Here is an 18,751-nt window from a genome sequence, read left to right as displayed (position 1 = left end):
CAATGGACGGATGGTTCCATGAGGTTCCGTGCTGTCCCCATGGTCTTCTTGAATCCGCAGTGTAACAATGGACCATTGCTTCCAGGCGGCCTCTCTGTGTCACAAGGGGCTCCTTGATTCCATGATTCCGCACGGTGGCACCATGGAGCCTTGTTTCTAGGAGGTTCTGTACTGTCACAATTGTCTCCTGGATCCCATGAGCACCTGCAGTGTCACAATGGCTCCCTGCTTCCATGAGGAACACAAAAGCTTTGCATCAACACTGAGCAACAGCTGCTGAACACACCTGCGAGCATCTGCTTGCATCAAAAGAGGGCTTCAAGCTGAGAAAGGCAGCAGCAGCTTCCATCTGCAAGAGAGAGACAGGCGAAGGACAGGGACAGAGATATCAGTGGAAGGACTGCGAGAATTCTGCTCCCAGAGATCATTCCTGCTCACAGTGTCCCTTGTAGAAAGGGGACATCACTCCAGGCAGCCTGGACTGAGTATGTGGGTTTGTTGTTTAGCAAACCTGCTCAGGCTTTTCCATTCTTTCCTTACAAACAGGAAAACTTCTCTGGGCCTGTGTGCAGGCAGAGCCCTGAGGAGAGCAGTAGGCACATGGTGCCGTGGGCTGGGACCGCCAGCTGCAGAGCTCAAGGGAAGAAGCCCCGTTGTGTCACAATGGCTCCTTAGCTTCATGTGCATCACCTGTGTCACCATGGTCTCCTTGATTCCATGAGGCCCCACTTTGTCACAATGGCTCCTTGCTTCCATGAGGTTCCGCAGTGTCACCATGCTCACCTTTGATCCACATTGTCATAATGGACAATTGCTTCCATGTGGCCCCACTGTGTCACAATAGCCCCTTGCTTCCATAGGTTTTCTAGAATGTAATGTATAATTTTCTACAATGTAACAATGGACTCCTTGGTTCTGTGAGCTACCCTGCTTTTTGCAGAGGTGTCTTTGGTTCCAACAAGGCCGCGCTGTGTCTCAGTGCACCCTGGCTTCCATGCGCATCTGGAGTATCACAAAGGCTCCTTGGTTCCACGAGGTCTTGCTGTGTCACAATGGATCCTGTGCTCCATGAGGCCCTCCAAAGTCATCATGGAGCCTTGATTCCATGTGCTTCCATTGCGTCCCAGGGATCGCCTTGGTTCCATCAGTTTCCTTAGTGGCACAATGCTCTCCATGCTTCCATGAGGCCCTGCTTTGCCACAATGGTCCCCTTGTGTCCATGAGGCCCCACTGTGTCCCAGTGGACGGATGGTTCCATGAGGTTCCGTGCTGTCCCCATGGTCTTCTTGAATCCGCAGTGTAACAATGGACCATTGCTTCCAGGCGGCCTCTCTGTGTCACAAGGGGCTCCTTGATTCCATGATTCCCCACGGTGTCACCATGGAGCCTTGTTTCTAGGAGGTTCTGTACTGTCACAATTGTCTCCTTGATCCCATGAGCCCCTGCAGTGTCACAATGGCTCCTTGCTTCCATGAGGAACACAAAAGCTTTGCATCAACACTGAGCAACAGCTGCTGAACACACCTGGGAGCATCTGCTTGCATCAAAAGAGGGCTTCAAGCTGAGAAAGGCACCAGCAGCTTCCATCTGCAAGAGAGAGCCAGGCAAAGGACAGGGACAGAGAATTCCGTGGAAAGACTGCGGGAATTCTGCTCCCAGAGATCATTCCTGCTCACAGTGTCCCTTGTAGAAAGGGGACATCATTCCAGGCAGCCTGGACTGAGTATGTGGGTTTGTTGTTTAGCAAACCTGCTCAGGCTTTTCCATTCTTTCCTTACAAACAGGAAAACTTCTCTGGGCCTGTGTGCAGGCAGAGCCCTGAGGAGAGCAGTAGGCACATGGTGCCGTGGGCTGGGACCGCCAGCTGCAGAGCTCAAGGGAAGAAGCCCCGTTGTGTCACAATGGTCTCCTTAGCTTCATGTGGATCACCTGTGTCACAATAGTCTCCTTGATTCCATGAGGCCCCACTGTGTCACAATGGCTCCTTGGCTTCATGTGCATCACCTGTGTCACCATGGTCTCCTTGATTCCATGAGGCCCCACTGTGTCACAATGGCTCCTTGGCTTCATGTGCATCACCTGTGTCACCATGGTCTCCTTGATTCCATGAGGCCCCACTTTGTCACAATGGCTCCTTGCTTCCATGAGGTTCCGCAGTGTCACCATGCTCACCTTTGATCCACATTGTCATAATGGACAATTGCTTCCATGTGGCCCCACTGTGTCACAATAGCCCCTTGCTTCCATAGGTTTTCTAGAATGTAACGTATAATTTTCTACAATGTAACAATGGACTCCTTGGTTCTGTGAGCTACCCTGCTTTTTGCAGAGGTGTCTTTGGTTCCAACAAGGCCCCGCTGTGTCTCAGTGCACCCTGGCTTCCATGCGCATCTGGAGTATCACAAAGGCTCCTTGGTTCCACGAGGTCTTGCTGTGTCACAATGGATCCTGTGCTCCATGAGGCCCTCCAAAGTCATCATGGAGCCTTGATTCCATGTGCTTCCATTGTGTCCCAGAGATCGCCTTGGTTCCATCAGTTTCCTTAGTGGCACAATGCTCTCCATGCTTCCATGATTGCCCACAATGTCACAATGCTCTCCATGCTTCCATGAGGCCCTGCTTTGCCACAATGGTCCCCTTGTGTCCATGAGGCCCCGCTGTGTCCCAATGGACGGATGGTTCCATGAGGTTCCGTGCTGTCCCCATGGTCTTCTTGAATCCGCAGTGTAACAATGGACCATTGCTTCCAGGCGGCCTCTCTGTGTCACAAGGGGCTCCTTGATTCCATGATTCCCCACGGTGTCACCATGGAGCCTTGTTTCTAGGAGGTTCTGTACTGTCACAATTGTCTCCTTGATCCCATGAGCCCCTGCAGTGTCACAATGGCTCCTTGCTTCCATGAGGAACACAAAAGCTTTGCATCAACACTGAGCAACAGCTGCTGAACACACCTGGGAGCATCTGCTTGCATCAAAAGAGGGCTTCAAGCTGAGAAAGGCACCAGCAGTTTCCATCTGCAACAGAGAGACAGGCGAAGGACAGGGACAGAGATATCAGTGGAAGGACTGCGAGAATTCTGCTCCCAGAGATCATTCCTGCTCACAGTGTCCCTTGTAGAAAGGGGACATCATTCCAGGCAGCCTGGACTGAGTATGTGGGTTTGTTGTTGAGGAAACCTGCTCAGGCTTTTCCATTCTTTCCTTACAAACAGGAAAACTTCTCTGGGCCTGTGTGCAGGCAGAGCCCTGAGGAGAGCAGTAGGCACATGGTGCCGTGGGCTGGGACCGCCAGCTGCAGAGCTCAAGGGAAGAAGCCCCGTTGTGTCACAATGGCTCCTTAGCTTCATGTGCATCACCTGTGTCACCATGGTCTCCTTGATTCCATGAGGCCCCACTGTGTCACAATGGCTCCTTGGCTTCATGTGCATCACCTGTGTCACCATGGTCTCCTTGATTCCATGAGGCCCCACTGTGTCACAATGGCTCCTTGGCTTCATGTGCATCACCTGTGTCACCATGGTCTCCTTGATTCCATGAGGCCCCACTTTGTCACAATGGCTCCTTGCTTCCATGAGATTCCGCAGTGTCACCATGCTCACCTTTGATCCACATTGTCATAATGGACAATTGCTTCCATGTGGCCCCACTGTGTCACAATAGCCCCTTGCTTCCATAGGTTTTCTAGAATGTAACGTATAATTTTCTACAATGTAACAATGGACTCCTTGGTTCTGTGAGCTACCCTGCTTTTTGCAGAGGTGTCTTTGGTTCCAACAAGGCCGCGCTGTGTCTCAGTGCACCCTGGCTTCCATGCGCATCTGGAGTATCACAAAGGCTCCTTGGTTCCACGAGGTCTTGCTGTGTCACAATGGATCCTGTGCTCCATGAGGCCCTCCAAAGTCATCATGGAGCCTTGATTCCATGTGCTTCCATTGCGTCCCAGGGATCGCCTTGGTTCCATCAGTTTCCTTAGTGGCACAATGCTCTCCATGCTTCCATGAGGCCCTGCTTTGCCACAATGGTCCCCTTGTGTCCATGAGGCCCCGCTGTGTCCCAGTGGACGGATGGTTCCATGAGGTTCCGTGCTGTCCCCATGGTCTTCTTGAATCCGCAGTGTAACAATGGACCATTGCTTCCAGGCGGCCTCTCTGTGTCACAAGGGGCTCCGTGATTCCATGATTCCCCACGGTGTCACCATGGAGCCTTGTTTCTAGGAGGTTCTGTACTGTCACAATTGTCTCCTTGATGCCATGAGCCCCTGCAGTGTCACAATGGCTCCTTGCTTCCATGAGGAACACAAAAGCTTTGCATCAACACTGAGCAACAGCTGCTGAACACACCTGGGAGCATCTGCTTGCATCAAAAGAGGGCTTCAAGCTGAGAAAGGCAGCAGCAGCTTCCATCTGCAAGAGAGAGCCAGGCAAAGGACAGGGACAGAGAATTCCGTGGAAAGACTGCGAGAATTCTGCTCCCAGAGATCATTCCTGCTCACAGTGTCCCTTGTAGAAAGGGGACATCATTGCAGGCAGCCTGGACTGAGCATGTAGGGTTTGTTGTTTAGGAAACCTGCTCAGGCTTTTCCATTCTTTCCTTACAAACAGGAAAACTTCTCTGGGCCTGTGTGCAGGCAGAGCCCTGAGGAGAGCACTTGGCACATGGTGCCGTGGGCTGGGACCGCCAGCTGCAGAGCTCAAGGGAAGAAGCCCCGCTGTGTCACAATGGCTCCTTGGCTTCATGTGGATCACCTGTGTCACCATGGTCTCCTTGATTCCATGAGGCCCCACTTTGTCACAATGGCTCCTTGCTTCCATGAGGTTCCGCAGTGTCACCATGCTCACCTTTGATCCACATTGTCATAATGGACAATTGCTTCCATGTGGCCCCACTGTGTCACAATAGCCCCTTGCTTCCATAGGTTTTCTAGAATGTAACGTATAATTTTCTACAATGTAACAATGGACTCCTTGGTTCTGTGAGCTACCCTGCTTTTTGCAGAGGTGTCTTTGGTTCCAACAAGGCCCCGCTGTGTCTCAGTGCACCCTGGCTTCCATGCGCATCTGGAGTATCACAAAGGCTCCTTGGTTCCACGAGGTCTTGCTGTGTCACAATGGATCCTGTGCTCCATGAGGCCCTCCAAAGTCATCATGGAGCCTTGATTCCATGTGCTTCCATTGTGTCCCAGAGATCGCCTTGGTTCCATCAGTTTCCTTAGTGGCACAATGCTCTCCATGCTTCCATGATTGCCCACAATGTCACAATGCTCTCCATGCTTCCATGAGGCCCTGCTTTGCCACAATGGTCCCCTTGTGTCCATGAGGCCCCGCTGTGTCCCAATGGACGGATGGTTCCATGAGGTTCCGTGCTGTCCCCATGGTCTTCTTGAATCCGCAGTGTAACAATGGACCATTGCTTCCAGGCGGCCTCTCTGTGTCACAAGGGGCTCCTTGATTCCATGATTCCCCACGGTGTCACCATGGAGCCTTGTTTCTAGGAGGTTCTGTACTCTCACAATTGTCTCCTGGATCCCATGAGCCCCTGCAGTGTCACAATGGCTCCTTGCTTCCATGAGGAACACAAAAGCTTTGCATCAACACTGAGCAACAGCTGCTGAACACACCTGGGAGCATCTGCTTGCATCAAAAGAGGGCTTCAAGCTGAGAAAGGCACCAGCAGCTTCCATCTGCAACAGAGAGACAGGCAAAGGACAGGGACAGAGATATCAGTGGAAGGACTGCGAGAATTCTGCTCCCAGAGATCATTCCTGCTCACAGTGTCCCTTGTAGAAAGGGGACATCATTCCAGGCAGCCTGGACTGAGCATGTAGGGTTTGTTGTTGAGGAAACCTGCTCAGGCTTTTCCATTCTTTCTTTACAAACAGGAAAACTTCTCTGGGCCTGTGTGCAGGCAGAGCCCTGAGGAGAGCACTTGGCACATGGTGCCGTGGGCTGGGACCGCCAGCTGCAGAGCTCAAGGGAAGAAGCCCCGTTGTGTCACAATGGCTCCTTAGCTTCATGTGGATCACCTGTGTCACAATAGTCTCCTTGATTTCATGAGGCCCCACTGGGTCACAATGGCTCCTTGGCTTCATGTGCATCACCTGTGTCACCATGGTCTCCTTGATTCCATGAGGCCCCACTTTGTCACAATGGCTCCTTGCTTCCATGAGGTTCCGCAGTGTCACCATGCTCACCTTTGATCCACATTGTCATAATGGACAATTGCTTCCATGTGGCCCCACTGTGTCACAATAGCCCCTTGCTTCCATAGGTTTTCTAGAATGTAATGTATAATTTTCTACAATGTAACAATGGACTCCTTGGTTCTGTGAGCTACCCTGCTTTTTGCAGAGGTGTCTTTGGTTCCAACAAGGCCGCGCTGTGTCTCAGTGCACCCTGGCTTCCATGCACATCTGGAGTATCACAAAGGCTCCTTGTTTCCACGAGGTCTTGCTGTGTCACAATGGATCCTGTGCTCCATGAGGCCCTCCAAAGTCATCATGGAGCCTTGATTCCATGTGCTTCCATTGTGTCCCAGGGATCGCCTTGGTTCCATCAGTTTCCTTAGCGGCACAATGCTCTCCATGCTTCCATGATTGCCCACAATGTCACAATGCTCTCCATGCTTCCATGAGGCCCTGCTTTGCCACAATGGTCCCCTTGTGTCCATGAGGCCCCGCTGTGTCCCAATGGACGGATGGTTCCATGAGGTTCCGTGCTGTCCCCATGGTCTTCTTGAATCCGCAGTGTAACAATGGACCATTGCTTCCAGGCGGCCTCTCTGTGTCACAAGGGGCTCCTTGATTCCATGATTCCCCACGGTGTCACCATGGAGCCTTGTTTCTAGGAGGTTCTGTACTGTCACAATTGTCTCCTTGATCCCATGAGCCCCTGCAGTGTCACAATGGCTCCTTGCTTCCATGAGGAACACAAAAGCTTTGCATCAACACTGAGCAACAGCTGCTGAACACACCTGCGAGCATCTGCTTGCATCAAAAGAGGGCTTCAAGCTGAGAAAGGCACCAGCAGCTTCCATCTGCAACAGAGAGCCAGGCAAAGGACAGGGACAGAGATATCAGTGGAAGGACTGCGAGAATTCTGCTCCCAGAGATCATTCCTGCTCACAGTGTCCCTTGTAGAAAGGGGACATCATTCCAGGCAGCCTGGACTGAGCATGTAGGGTTTGTTGTTGAGGAAACCTGCTCAGGCTTTTCCATTCTTTCCTTACAAACAGGAAAACTTCTCTGGGCCTGTGTGCAGGCAGAGCCCTGAGGAGAGCACTTGGCACATGGTGCCGTGGGCTGGGACCGCCAGCTGCAGAGCTCAAGGGAAGAAGCCCCGTTGTGTCACAATGGTCTCCTTAGCTTCATGTGGATCACCTGTGTCACAATAGTCTCCTTGATTCCATGAGGCCCCACTGTGTCACAATGTCTCCTTGGCTTCATGTGCATCACCTGTGTCACCATGGTCTCCTTGATTCCATGAGGCCCCACTGTGTCACAATGGCTCCTTGGCTTCATGTGCATCACCTGTGTCACCATGGTCTCCTTGATTCCATGAGGCCCCACTGTGTCACAATGGCTCCTTGGCTTCATGTGCATCACCTGTGTCACCATGGTCTCCTTGATTCCATGAGGCCCCACTTTGTCACAATGGCTCCTTGCTTCCATGAGGTTCCGCAGTGTCACCATGCTCACCTTTGATCCACATTGTCATAATGGACAATTGCTTCCATGTGGCCCCACTGTGTCACAATAGCCCCTTGCTTCCATAGGTTTTCTAGAATGTAACGTATAATTTTCTACAATGTAACAATGGACTCCTTGGTTCTGTGAGCTACCCTGCTTTTTGCAGAGGTGTCTTTGGTTCCAACAAGGCCCCGCTGTGTCTCAGTGCACCCTGGCTTCCATGCGCATCTGGAGTATCACAAAGGCTCCTTGGTTCCACGAGGTCTTGCTGTGTCACAATGGATCCTGTGCTCCATGAGGCCCTCCAAAGTCATCATGGAGCCTTGATTCCATGTGCTTCCATTGCGTCCCAGGGATCGCCTTGGTTCCATCAGTTTCCTTAGTGGCACAATGCTCTCCATGCTTCCATGAGGCCCTGCTTTGCCACAATGGTCCCCTTGTGTCCATGAGGCCCCGCTGTGTCCCAGTGGACGGATGGTTCCATGAGGTTCCGTGCTGTCCCCATGGTCTTCTTGAATCCGCAGTGTAACAATGGACCATTGCTTCCAGGCGGCCTCTCTGTGTCACAAGGGGCTCCTTGATTCCATGATTCCCCACGGTGTCACCATGGAGCCTTGTTTCTAGGAGGTTCTGTACTGTCACAATTGTCTCCTGGATCCCATGAGCACCTGCAGTGTCACAATGGCTCCCTGCTTCCATGAGGAACACAAAAGCTTTGCATCAACACTGAGCAACAGCTGCTGAACACACCTGCGAGCATCTGCTTGCATCAAAAGAGGGCTTCAAGCTGAGAAAGGCAGCAGCAGCTTCCATCTGCAAGAGAGAGACAGGCGAAGGACAGGGACAGAGATATCAGTGGAAGGACTGCGAGAATTCTGCTCCCAGAGATCATTCCTGCTCACAGTGTCCCTTGTAGAAAGGGGACATCACTCCAGGCAGCCTGGACTGAGTATGTGGGTTTGTTGTTTAGCAAACCTGCTCAGGCTTTTCCATTCTTTCCTTACAAACAGGAAAACTTCTCTGGGCCTGTGTGCAGGCAGAGCCCTGAGGAGAGCAGTAGGCACATGGTGCCGTGGGCTGGGACCGCCAGCTGCAGAGCTCAAGGGAAGAAGCCCCGTTGTGTCACAATGGCTCCTTAGCTTCATGTGCATCACCTGTGTCACCATGGTCTCCTTGATTCCATGAGGCCCCACTTTGTCACAATGGCTCCTTGCTTCCATGAGGTTCCGCAGTGTCACCATGCTCACCTTTGATCCACATTGTCATAATGGACAATTGCTTCCATGTGGCCCCACTGTGTCACAATAGCCCCTTGCTTCCATAGGTTTTCTAGAATGTAATGTATAATTTTCTACAATGTAACAATGGACTCCTTGGTTCTGTGAGCTACCCTGCTTTTTGCAGAGGTGTCTTTGGTTCCAACAAGGCCGCGCTGTGTCTCAGTGCACCCTGGCTTCCATGCGCATCTGGAGTATCACAAAGGCTCCTTGGTTCCACGAGGTCTTGCTGTGTCACAATGGATCCTGTGCTCCATGAGGCCCTCCAAAGTCATCATGGAGCCTTGATTCCATGTGCTTCCATTGCGTCCCAGGGATCGCCTTGGTTCCATCAGTTTCCTTAGTGGCACAATGCTCTCCATGCTTCCATGAGGCCCTGCTTTGCCACAATGGTCCCCTTGTGTCCATGAGGCCCCACTGTGTCCCAGTGGACGGATGGTTCCATGAGGTTCCGTGCTGTCCCCATGGTCTTCTTGAATCCGCAGTGTAACAATGGACCATTGCTTCCAGGCGGCCTCTCTGTGTCACAAGGGGCTCCTTGATTCCATGATTCCCCACGGTGTCACCATGGAGCCTTGTTTCTAGGAGGTTCTGTACTGTCACAATTGTCTCCTTGATCCCATGAGCCCCTGCAGTGTCACAATGGCTCCTTGCTTCCATGAGGAACACAAAAGCTTTGCATCAACACTGAGCAACAGCTGCTGAACACACCTGGGAGCATCTGCTTGCATCAAAAGAGGGCTTCAAGCTGAGAAAGGCACCAGCAGCTTCCATCTGCAAGAGAGAGCCAGGCAAAGGACAGGGACAGAGAATTCCGTGGAAAGACTGCGGGAATTCTGCTCCCAGAGATCATTCCTGCTCACAGTGTCCCTTGTAGAAAGGGGACATCATTCCAGGCAGCCTGGACTGAGTATGTGGGTTTGTTGTTTAGCAAACCTGCTCAGGCTTTTCCATTCTTTCCTTACAAACAGGAAAACTTCTCTGGGCCTGTGTGCAGGCAGAGCCCTGAGGAGAGCACTTGGCACATGGTGCCGTGGGCTGGGACCGCCAGCTGCAGAGCTCAAGGGAAGAAGCCCCGTTGTGTCACAATGGTCTCCTTAGCTTCATGTGGATCACCTGTGTCACAATAGTCTCCTTGATTCCATGAGGCCCCACTGTGTCACAATGGCTCCTTGGCTTCATGTGCATCACCTGTGTCACCATGGTCTCCTTGATTCCATGAGGCCCCACTTTGTCACAATGGCTCCTTGCTTCCATGAGGTTCCGCAGTGTCACCATGCTCACCTTTGATCCACATTGTCATAATGGACAATTGCTTCCATGTGGCCCCACTGTGTCACAATAGCCCCTTGCTTCCATAGGTTTTCTAGAATGTAACGTATAATTTTCTACAATGTAACAATGGACTCCTTGGTTCTGTGAGCTACCCTGCTTTTTGCAGAGGTGTCTTTGGTTCCAACAAGGCCCCGCTGTGTCTCAGTGCACCCTGGCTTCCATGCGCATCTGGAGTATCACAAAGGCTCCTTGGTTCCACGAGGTCTTGCTGTGTCACAATGGATCCTGTGCTCCATGAGGCCCTCCAAAGTCATCATGGAGCCTTGATTCCATGTGCTTCCATTGTGTCCCAGAGATCGCCTTGGTTCCATCAGTTTCCTTAGTGGCACAATGCTCTCCATGCTTCCATGATTGCCCACAATGTCACAATGCTCTCCATGCTTCCATGAGGCCCTGCTTTGCCACAATGGTCCCCTTGTGTCCATGAGGCCCCGCTGTGTCCCAATGGACGGATGGTTCCATGAGGTTCCGTGCTGTCCCCATGGTCTTCTTGAATCCGCAGTGTAACAATGGACCATTGCTTCCAGGCGGCCTCTCTGTGTCACAAGGGGCTCCTTGATTCCATGATTCCCCACGGTGTCACCATGGAGCCTTGTTTCTAGGAGGTTCTGTACTGTCACAATTGTCTCCTTGATCCCATGAGCCCCTGCAGTGTCACAATGGCTCCTTGCTTCCATGAGGAACACAAAAGCTTTGCATCAACACTGAGCAACAGCTGCTGAACACACCTGGGAGCACCTGCTTGCATCAAAAGAGGGCTTCAAGCAGAGAATGGCAGCAGCAGCTTCCATCTGCAACAGAGAGCCAGGCAAAGGACAGGGACAGGGAATTCCGTGGAAAGACTGCGAGAATTCTGCTCTCAGAGATCATTCCTGCTCACAGTGTCCCTTGTAGAAAGGGGACATCATTCCAGGCAGCCTGGACTGAGTATGTGGGTTTGTTGTTGAGGAAACCTGCTCAGGCTTTTCCATTCTTTCCTTACAAACAGGAAAACTTCTCTGGGCCTGTGTGCAGGCAGAGCCCTGAGGAGAGCAGTAGGCACATGGTGCCGTGGGCTGGGACCGCCAGCTGCAGAGCTCAAGGGAAGAAGCCCCGTTGTGTCACAATGGCTCCTTAGCTTCATGTGCATCACCTGTGTCACCATGGTCTCCTTGATTCCATGAGGCCCCACTGTGTCACAATGGCTCCTTGGCTTCATGTGCATCACCTGTGTCACCATGGTCTCCTTGATTCCATGAGGCCCCACTGTGTCACAATGGCTCCTTGGCTTCATGTGCATCACCTGTGTCACCATGGTCTCCTTGATTCCATGAGGCCCCACTTTGTCACAATGGCTCCTTGCTTCCATGAGATTCCGCAGTGTCACCATGCTCACCTTTGATCCACATTGTCATAATGGACAATTGCTTCCATGTGGCCCCACTGTGTCACAATAGCCCCTTGCTTCCATAGGTTTTCTAGAATGTAACGTATAATTTTCTACAATGTAACAATGGACTCCTTGGTTCTGTGAGCTACCCTGCTTTTTGCAGAGGTGTCTTTGGTTCCAACAAGGCCCCGCTGTGTCTCAGTGCACCCTGGCTTCCATGCGCATCTGGAGTATCACAAAGGCTCCTTGGTTCCACGAGGTCTTGCTGTGTCACAATGGATCCTGTGCTCCATGAGGCCCTCCAAAGTCATCATGGAGCCTTGATTCCATGTGCTTCCATTGCGTCCCAGGGATCGCCTTGGTTCCATCAGTTTCCTTAGTGGCACAATGCTCTCCATGCTTCCATGAGGCCCTGCTTTGCCACAATGGTCCCCTTGTGTCCATGAGGCCCCGCTGTGTCCCAGTGGACGGATGGTTCCATGAGGTTCCGTGCTGTCCCCATGGTCTTCTTGAATCCGCAGTGTAACAATGGACCATTGCTTCCAGGCGGCCTCTCTGTGTCACAAGGGGCTCCGTGATTCCATGATTCCCCACGGTGTCACCATGGAGCCTTGTTTCTAGGAGGTTCTGTACTGTCACAATTGTCTCCTTGATGCCATGAGCCCCTGCAGTGTCACAATGGCTCCTTGCTTCCATGAGGAACACAAAAGCTTTGCATCAACACTGAGCAACAGCTGCTGAACACACCTGGGAGCATCTGCTTGCATCAAAAGAGGGCTTCAAGCTGAGAAAGGCAGCAGCAGCTTCCATCTGCAAGAGAGAGCCAGGCAAAGGACAGGGACAGAGAATTCCGTGGAAAGACTGCGAGAATTCTGCTCCCAGAGATCATTCCTGCTCACAGTGTCCCTTGTAGAAAGGGGACATCATTGCAGGCAGCCTGGACTGAGCATGTAGGGTTTGTTGTTTAGGAAACCTGCTCAGGCTTTTCCATTCTTTCCTTACAAACAGGAAAACTTCTCTGGGCCTGTGTGCAGGCAGAGCCCTGAGGAGAGCACTTGGCACATGGTGCCGTGGGCTGGGACCGCCAGCTGCAGAGCTCAAGGGAAGAAGCCCCGCTGTGTCACAATGGCTCCTTGGCTTCATGTGGATCACCTGTGTCACCATGGTCTCCTTGATTCCATGAGGCCCCACTTTGTCACAATGGCTCCTTGCTTCCATGAGGTTCCGCAGTGTCACCATGCTCACCTTTGATCCACATTGTCATAATGGACAATTGCTTCCATGTGGCCCCACTGTGTCACAATAGCCCCTTGCTTCCATAGGTTTTCTAGAATGTAACGTATAATTTTCTACAATGTAACAATGGACTCCTTGGTTCTGTGAGCTACCCTGCTTTTTGCAGAGGTGTCTTTGGTTCCAACAAGGCCCCGCTCTGTCTCAGTGCACCCTGGCTTCCATGCGCATCTGGAGTATCACAAAGGCTCCTTGGTTCCACGAGGTCTTGCTGTGTCACAATGGATCCTGTGCTCCATGAGGCCCTCCAAAGTCATCATGGAGCCTTGATTCCATGTGCTTCCATTGTGTCCCAGAGATCGCCTTGGTTCCATCAGTTTCCTTAGTGGCACAATGCTCTCCATGCTTCCATGATTGCCCACAATGTCACAATGCTCTCCATGCTTCCATGAGGCCCTGCTTTGCCACAATGGTCCCCTTGTGTCCATGAGGCCCCGCTGTGTCCCAATGGACGGATGGTTCCATGAGGTTCCGTGCTGTCCCCATGGTCTTCTTGAATCCGCAGTGTAACAATGGACCATTGCTTCCAGGCGGCCTCTCTGTGTCACAAGGGGCTCCTTGATTCCATGATTCCCCACGGTGTCACCATGGAGCCTTGTTTCTAGGAGGTTCTGTACTCTCACAATTGTCTCTTTGATCCCATGAGCCCCTGCAGTGTCACAATGGCTCCTTGCTTCCATGAGGAACACAAAAGCTTTGCATCAACACTGAGCAACAGCTGCTGAACACACCTGGGAGCATCTGCTTGCATCAAAAGAGGGCTTCAAGCTGAGAAAGGCACCAGCAGCTTCCATCTGCAACAGAGAGCCAGGCAAAGGACAGGGACAGAGAATTCAGTGGAAAGACTGTGGGAATTCTGCTCCCAGAGATCATTCCTGCTCACAGTGTCCCTTGTAGAAAGGGGACATCATTCCAGGCAGCCTGGACTGAGCATGTGGGTTTGTTGTTTAGCAAACCTGCTCAGGCTTTTTCATTCTTTCCTTACAAACAGGAAAACTTCTCTGGGCCTGTGTGCAGGCAGAGCCCTGAGGAGAGCACTTGGCACATGGTGCCGTGGGCTGGGACCGCCAGCTGCAGAGCTCAAGGGAAGAAGCCCCGTTGTGTCACAATGGCTCCTTAGCTTCATGTGCATCACCTGTGTCACAATCGTCTCCTTGATTCCATGAGGCCCCACAGTGTCACAATGGCTCCTTGGCTTCATGTGCATCACCTGTGTCACCATGGTCTCCTTGATTCCATGAGGCCCCACTGTGTCACAATGGCTCCTTGGCTTCATGTGCATCACCTGTGTCACCATGGTCTCCTTGATTCCATGAGGCCCCACTTTGTCACAATGGCTCCTTGCTTCCATGAGGTTCTGCAGTGTCACCATGCTCACCTTTGATCCACATTGTCATAATGGACAATTGCTTCCATGTGGCCCCACTGTGTCACAATAGCCCCTTGCTTCCATAGGTTTTCTAGAATGTAACGTATAATTTTCTACAATGTAACAATGGACTCCTTGGTTCTGTGAGCTACCCTGCTTTTTGCAGAGGTGTCTTTGGTTCCAACAAGGCCCCGCTGTGTCTCAGTGCACCCTGGCTTCCATGCGCATCTGGAGTATCACAAAGGCTCCTTGGTTCCACGAGGTCTTGCTGTGTCACAATGGATCCTGTGCTCCATGAGGCCCTCCAAAGTCATCATGGAGCCTTGATTCCATGTGCTTCCATTGTGTCCCAGGGATCGCCTTGGTTCCATCAGTTTCCTTAGCGGCACAATGCTCTCCATGCTTCCATGATTGCCCACAATGTCACAATGCTCTCCATGCTTCCATGAGGCCCTGCTTTGCCACAATGGTCCCCTTGTGTCCATGAGGCCCCGCTGTGTCCCAATGGACGGATGGTTCCATGAGGTTCCGTGCTGTCCCCATGGTCTTCTTGAATCCGCAGTGTAACAATGGACCATTGCTTCCAGGAGGCCTCTCTGTGTCACAAGGGGCTCCTTGATTCCATGATTCCCCACGGTGTCACCATGGAGCCTTGTTTCTAGGAGGTTCTGTACTGTCACAATTGTCTCCTTGATCCCATGAGCCCCTGCAGTGTCACAATGGCTCCTTGCTTCCATGAGGAACACAAAAGCTTTGCATCAACACTGAGCAACAGCTGCTGAACACACCTGGGAGCATCTGCTTGCATCAAAAGAGGGCTTCAAGCTGAGAAAGGCACCAGCAGCTTCCATCTGCAACAGAGAGACAGGCAAAGGACAGGGACAGAGATATCAGTGGAAGGACTGCGAGAATTCTGCTCCCAGAGATCATTCCTGCTCACAGTGTCCCTTGTAGAAAGGGGACATCATTCCAGGCAGCCTGGACTGAGCATGTAGGGTTTGTTGTTGAGGAAACCTGCTCAGGCTTTTCCATTCTTTCCTTACAAACAGGAAAACTTCTCTGGGCCTGTGTGCAGGCAGAGCCCTGAGGAGAGCACTTGGCACATGGTGCCATGGGCTGGGACCGCCAGCTGCAGAGCTCAAGGGAAGAAGCCCCGTTGTGTCACAATGGTCTCCTTAGCTTCATGTGCATCACCTGTGTCACAATAGTCTCCTTGATTCCATGAGGCCCCACTGTGTCACAATGTCTCCTTGGCTTCATGTGCATCACCTGTGTCACCATGGTCTCCTTGATTCCATGAGGCCCCACTGTGTCACAATGGCTCCTTGGCTTCATGTGCATCACCTGTGTCACCATGGTCTCCTTGATTCCATGAGGCCCCACTGGGTCACAATGGCTCCTTGGCTTCATGTGCATCACCTGTGTCACCATGGTCTCCTTGATTCCATGAGGCCCCACTTTGTCACAATGGCTCCTTGCTTCCATGAGATTCCGCAGTGTCACCATGCTCACCTTTGATCCACATTGTCATAATGGACAATTGCTTCCATGTGGCCCCACTGTGTCACAATAGCCCCTTGCTTCCATAGGTTTTCTAGAATGTAATGTATAATTTTCTACAATGTAACAATGGACTCCTTGGTTCTGTGAGCTACCCTGCTTTTTGCAGAGGTGTCTTTGGTTCCAACAAGGCCCCGCTGTGTCTCAGTGCACCCTGGCTTCCATGCGCATCTGGAGTATCACAAAGGCTCCTTGGTTCCACGAGGTCTTGCTGTGTCACAATGGATCCTGTGCTCCATGAGGCCCTCCAAAGTCATCATGGAGCCTTGATTCCATGTGCTTCCATTGCGTCCCAGGGATCGCCTTGGTTCCATCAGTTTCCTTAGTGGCACAATGCTCTCCATGCTTCCATGATTGCCCACAATGTCACAATGCTCTCCATGCTTCCATGAGGCCCTGCTTTGCCACAATGGTCCCCTTGTGTCCATGAGGCCCCGCTGTGCCCCAATGGACGGATGGTTCCATGAGGTTCCGTGCTGTCCCCATGGTCTTCTTGAATCCGCAGTGTAACAATGGACCATTGCTTCCAGGCGGCCTCTCTGTGTCACAAGGGGCTCCTTGATTCCATGATTCCCCACGGTGTCACCATGGAGCCTTGTTTCTAGGAGGTTCTGTACTGTCACAATTGTCTCCTGGATCCCATGAGCCCCTGCAGTGTCACAATGGCTCCTTGCTTCCATGAGGAACACAAAAGCTTTGCATCAACACTGAGCAACAGCTGCTGAACACACCTGGGAGCATCTGCTTGCATCAAAAGAGGGTTTCAAGCTGAGAAAGGCACCAGCAGCTTCCATCTGCAACAGAGAGCCAGGCAAAGGACAGGGACAGAGAATTCAGTGGAAAGACTGCGGGAATTCTGCTCCCAGAGATCATTCCTGCTCACAGTGTCCCTTGTAGAAAGGGGACATCATTCCAGGCAGCCTGGACTGAGCATGTAGGGTTTGTTGTTTAGGAAACCTGCTCAGGCTTTTCCATTCTTTCCTTACAAACAGGAAAACTTCTCTGGGCCTGTGTGCAGGCAGAGCCCTGAGGAGAGCACTTGGCACATGGTGCCGTGGGCTGGGACCGCCAGCTGCAGAGCTCAAGGGAAGAAGCCCCGTTGTGTCACAATGGTCTCCTTAGCTTCATGTGGATCACCTGTGTCACAATAGTCTCCTTGATTCCATGAGGCCCCACTGTGTCACAATGGCTCCTTGGCTTCATGTGCATCACCTGTGTCACCATGGTCTCCTTGATTCCATGTGGCCCCACTGTGTCACAATAGCCCCTTGCTTCCATAGGTTTTCTAGAATGTAACGTATAATTTTCTACAATGTAACAATGGACTCCTTGGTTCTGTGAGCTACCCTGCTTTTTGCAGAGGTGTCTTTGGTTCCAACAAGGCCCCGCTCTGTCTCAGTGCACCCTGGCTTCCATGCGCATCTGGAGTATCACAAAGGCTCCTTGGTTCCACGAGGTCTTGCTGTGTCACAATGGATCCTGTGCTCCATGAGGCCCTCCAAAGTCATCATGGAGCCTTGATTCCATGTGCTTCCATTGCGTCCCAGGGATCGCCTTGGTTCCATCAGTTTCCTTAGTGGCACAATGCTCTCCATGCTTCCATGAGGCCCTGCTTTGCCACAATGGTCCCCTTGTGTCCATGAGGCCCCGCTGTGTCCCAGTGGACGGATGGTTCCATGAGGTTCCGTGCTGTCCCCATGGTCTTCTTGAATCCGCAGTGTAACAATGGACCATTGCTTCCAGGCGGCCTCTCTGTGTCACAAGGGGCTCCTTGATTCCATGATTCCCCACGGTGTCACCATGGAGCCTTGTTTCTAGGAGGTTCTGTACTGTCACAATTGTCTCCTTGATGCCATGAGCCCCTGCAGTGTCACAATGGCTCCTTGCTTCCATGAGGAACACAAAAGCTTTGCATCAACACTGAGCAACAGCTGCTGAACACACCTGGGAGCATCTGCTTGCATCAAAAGAGGGCTTCAAGCTGAGAAAGGCACCAGCAGCTTCCATCTGCAAGAGAGAGATAGGCGAAGGACAGGGACAGAGATATCAGTGGAAGGACTGCGAGAATTCTGCTCCCAGAGATCATTCCTGCTCACAGTGTCCCTTGTAGAAAGGGGACATCACTCCAGGCAGCCTGGACTGAGTATGTGGGTTTGTTGTTTAGCAAACCTGCTCAGGCTTTTCCATTCTTTCCTTACAAACAGGAAAACTTCTCTGGGCCTGTGTGCAGGCAGAGCCCTGAGGAGAGCACTTGGCACATGGTGCCGTGGGCTGGGACCGCCAGCTGCAGAGCTCAAGGGAAGAAGCCCCGTTGTGTCACAATGGCTCCTTAGCTTCATGTGCATCACCTGTGTCACAATGGTCTCCTTGATTCCATGAGGCCCCACTGTGTCACAATGGCTCCTTGGCTTCATGTGCATCACCTGTGTCACCATGGTCTCCTTGATTCCATGAGGCCCCACTTTGTCACAATGGCTCCTTGCTTCCATGAGGTTCCGGAGTGTCACCATGCTCACCTTTGATCCACATTGTCATAATGGACAATTGCTTCCATGTGGCCCCACTGTGTCACAATAGCCCCTTGCTTCCATAGGTTTTCTAGAATGTAACGTATAATTTTCTACAATGTAACAATGGACTCCTTGGTTCTGTGAGCTACCCTGCTTTTTGCAGAGGTGTCTTTGGTTCCAACAAGGCCCCGCTGTGTCTCAGTGCACCCTGGCTTCCATGCGCATCTGGAGTATCACAAAGGCTCCTTGGTTCCACGAGGTCTTGCTGTGTCACAATGGATCCTGTGCTCCATGAGGCCCTCCAAAGTCATCATGGAGCCTTGATTCCATGTGCTTCCATTGTGTCCCAGGGATC

Source organism: Corvus hawaiiensis, chromosome 20, assembly GCF_020740725.1.
Source record: "Corvus hawaiiensis isolate bCorHaw1 chromosome 20, bCorHaw1.pri.cur, whole genome shotgun sequence".
NCBI classification, from domain to species: Eukaryota; Metazoa; Chordata; class Aves; order Passeriformes; family Corvidae; genus Corvus; species Corvus hawaiiensis.
The sequence above is the reverse complement of the archived record's forward strand: the minus strand, read 5'-3'. Positions refer to the sequence as shown.